Source organism: Thamnophis sirtalis, unplaced genomic scaffold (genome assembly GCF_051295495.1).
Source record: "Thamnophis sirtalis isolate CommonGarterSnake01/CBP01778 unplaced genomic scaffold, rThaSir2_p1.2 scaffold_4, whole genome shotgun sequence".
In the NCBI taxonomy this organism is placed as follows: domain Eukaryota; kingdom Metazoa; phylum Chordata; class Lepidosauria; order Squamata; family Natricidae; genus Thamnophis; species Thamnophis sirtalis.
This window is the reverse complement of record NW_028261384.1, coordinates 138,531,175-138,535,780: the sequence shown is the minus strand read 5'-3', so window position 1 is coordinate 138,535,780 and position 4,606 is coordinate 138,531,175.

Here is a 4,606-nt window from a genome sequence, read left to right as displayed (position 1 = left end):
CCCCCCACCCCCTCGATTAGCTGCAATAAAAGATATTGTGTCAAGGATTGGAAGGACAAAGGACACAAACGGTTATTAACTGAATTGATGAGGCAATTAAAATAGTATTTCTCAAGCGTGGTCCCTTTAAGAGGGGATGGACTTCAATTCCCAGAATTCCCCAGCCAGCCATGGCTGGCTGGGGAATTCTGGGAGCTGAAGTCCACCCCCTCTTAAAGGGACCACGGTCGAAAAGACTGAATGGGCAGAAACTCTAATTATGAGTAAACGGAGACAAAGTATTTTTCCCCCCTCAGGAAATATTTCTCAGAATCTCTCTAGGTTTGATGATAATAAAATAGCTGGGAAAAAATGGCTGTGTTTTTAAATTTTTGGCCCAGGGCAGCCGGTCCTCGACTTATAACCATTTTTAAGCCACCATTTCGGTTACTGGACCATCGGCACATCTCGACCATCAATGTCATCAAATTTGGGCACTTAGGAACCAGCATGTACAAATCACATGCATGTTGCAACATCCTGACGTCACGTGGTCGTGATTTAACGGCTTTCCCAGCTGACGTCCGACGAGCAGAGTCCCTGGGGAGAGCTGGATTCGCTTAATGACTGTTTGATTCACTTAACGACTTAAAACTGCCCCCCCCAAAAAACGGTCGTAAGATGGAATGCGAGTCGTTGTAACAACCCACCTACTTAGCAATGGAAGTTCCACTCCTCGTTTTGGTCGTAAGTTGAGAACGACCTGTCTGATCCACACTTATGACGTTCTTTGTGATTTACAGCCCCCTCCTGTAGTGATCGTTCCGGAGTGACACAGTGGCCTTGAGGTGGAGCTCTCGCCTCACACATCAGGATACTGTGAGTTCAATCCTAGGTCGAGGCCAATGTTTCTCTGGGCATGATGAGAATATATCTCCTGAACAAAACTCCTCATTGGAGACAGGAATGTCATCCGGCCAGTAAACACTCCATTCCATTCAGTTGCCCAGACTCCACCCTGCGAGGGATTACGGGGGTCATTAAAAGATGACGATGTAGTTGTCGTTCAAAGTTGGGTGGGGAAATGACTTTTGACCATGTTTTTCACACTTATAACCGTCGCAACATCCCTTGGTCACGTGATCAAAATTCGCACGCTTGGCCCTAAGTCAAGGACCAGCTATATTAGGGCTTTGAGAAAAGATTTCTTATTTATTTTTTAACATACATATAATATAATCCAAAGCATGCCTACCCATTTTAACATTTTTTGAGCATTCAATAGTGTTATCAATTCTTTTTGCCATTACGCCTCTTCAATTTTTATTTGCTCTTCTGCTTTCCGTACGCCGCATTATAGTCTATTTTGTCTTCTCTTCTCCTTCCTACCTTCTTCTTCCTTCTCTCTCTTCTCTACTTTCCCTTGCTCTCTCCTCTCCTCTCTTTCCCTCTCTTTGTTTCCCTTCCCTTCTCTATTTTACGGGGTGTATTTCCACCTTTTAGCAAACCCCCATTTAATATCAGTGGAATTGATCATTATATTCCCAACGAAAGAAGTGTGGGGGAAAATGTTTTCCGTATTGCTAGTTTTTCTTTTAAAGGTATAATACCTTTATAATAGTTCCAATTGTTTCCCCCCTCCAAAAAAACACCTCTTTTTGGCATGCAGTGCAAGACAGATTCAAACTTCCCGCTATCTTCATCATGATGTTACATATTTTTACATCATTAAGCGCCCCAATTTTGTTTCATCTTATAATTTTAACTGTACATTATTAGATTTATTTCCACATTTCCCCTCCATTTTATCCCCCTCTTCTGATCTCTTTCCCAACTATTATTTTTTTTCTTATTTGTAACCCCGGCATAATCATTTCACCTTCTCGATACATATCAGCTGCCCTACTATCTTTATCGACCTTAGTTAATTTACCTTTCATTCTTTTTTTGTTTATAATCCTTTCTATATCATACACAGGACTTTTTTTTTTTAAAGCAGATTTTACAGGCAGTGGAAATAAGGGCATAGGGAGACTTCAGCAATATGTTATCTCAACCTCATCCCTTTAAGGATAGGTGGACTTCGATTCCCAGAATTCCCCAGCCAGCAAAACTTCTGGGAGTTGAAGTCCACACCTCTTAAAGGGCCAGAGTTTTAAAAAGATCTGGAGAGGAGTTTAAAATTAGGCACCTTGCTACATAGAATAGGGGGCAAAAAAGAATAAAATAGAACAGAATATAGAGAATAGAATGTGGGATAGGATAGAATAGAAAAGAAAAATAGAATAAAATAATAATAGAATCGAATAACAATATATGAGAGAGAATAGAATAGAATATTTACAGTTCTGCATCATTGCAATTTCAATGTTGGATCTATGTTTCTCTTTCCCGCACCTTTTGCTTCAGAATAGCAGAAATATATAGTCCTGTGTAGATTCAGAGGTAATCTATCTGCAAATAAGCCCTGTCAATTTGGATGATCTGGGGTAGCAAAGCTACAGATGCTGTTCAGCCCTCTTGACAGCTGGCTTCTGATGTAGTTGGAGTATTTTTACAGTACATTTTGAAGTGATTAAAAAGACGCTCTCCGAACGTACATGGAATAGAACAGAATAAGAATAGACTAGAATAAGAATGCAATTAGAAGAAGAATAGTATTAGAATAAATAGAATTAGAATAGAATGTAGAGAATAGAATACAATAGAAAATAGAGTAGAATAATAGAATATACAATATGGAATAGAATAGAAAATATGGAATTAGAATAGAATACACCAGCACATGGAATAGAACAGAATAAGAATAGAATAAGAATACAATTAGAATAAGAATAGAATATAGAGAGTAGAATGCAGAATACGATACAATATACAACAGAAAATATAATAGAATATACAGTATAGAATGAAATAGTAAATATGGAATTAGAATAGAATACACAATAGTATATAGAATAGAGCGGAATAAGAATACAATTAGAATAAGAATAGTATTAGAATAAATAGAATTAGAATAGAATGTAGAGAATAGAATACAATAGAAAATAGAATAGAATAATAGAATATACAATATGGAATAGAATAGAAAATATGGAATTAGAATAGAATACACCAGCACATGGAATAGAACAGAATAAGAATAGAATAGAATAAGAATACAATTAGAATAAGAATAGAATATAGAGAATAGAATGCAGAATAGAATACAATATACAACAGAAAATATAATAGAATATGCAGTATAGAATGAAATAGTAAATATGGAATTAGAATAGAATACACAATAGTATATAGAATAGAGCAGAATAAGAATACAATTAGAATAAGAATAGGATTAGAAGAAATAGAATTAGAATAGAATGCAGAATAGAATATAATATACAATAGAAAATAGAATAATAGAATATACAATATAGAATAGAATATAAAATATGGAATTAGAATAGAATGCACAACAGTACATGGAATAGAACAGAATAAGAATAGACTAGAATAAGACTACACTTAGAATAAGAACAGTATTAGAATGATTAGAATAAGAATAGAATATAGAGACTAGAATGCAGAATAGGATACAATATACAACAGAAAATAGAATATACAGTATGGAATGAAATATAAAATATGGAATTAGAATAGAATACACAATAGTATATAGAATAGAGCAGAATAAGAATACAATTAGAATAAGAATAGAATTAGAATAGAATATAGAGAGAACGGAATGTAGAATATAAAATAGAATAGAATAATACAATATACAATATAGAATAGAAAATATGGAATTAGAATAGAATACACAATAGTATATAGAATAGAACAGAATAAGAATACAATTAGAATAAAGAGAATAGAATGCAGAATAGAATATAGAATAGAATAATAGAATACAAGAGAGAATAGAATAAGAATAGGAATAAGAATATAGAGAATATAATGCAAATAGAATAGAATATACAATAGAAAAGAATAGAATTAGAATAGAATAATAGAATATACAATATAGAATGGAATAATAGAATATAAAATAGAATAGAGTAATAGAATATACAATAGAGTAGAATAAGAATAGAATAGAATACAATTAGTTTAAGAATAAGAATACAATTAGAATAGGTATAAGAATATAGAGAATATAATGCAGAATAGAACAGAATATACAATAGAATAGAATTAGAATAGAATAATAGAATATACAATAGAGTAGAATAAGAATAGAATACAATTAGTTTAAGAATAAGAATACAATTAGAATAGGTATAAGAATATAGAGAATATAATGCAGAATAGAACAGAATATACAATAGAATAGAATAATAGAATATACAATATAGAATAATAGAATATAAAATAGAATAGAGTAATAGAATATACAATAGAGAATAGAATAAGAATAGAATACAATTAGATTAAGAATACAATTAGAATAGGTATAAGAATATAGAGAATATAATGCAGAATAGAATATACAATAGAAAAGAATAGGATAAGAATAGAATAGAATAATAGAATATACAATATAGAATAGAAGAATAGAATATACAATATAGAATAGAAGAATAGAATATACAATATAGAATAGAAGAATAGAATATACAATAGAATATAAAGTGTAGAATAGAAT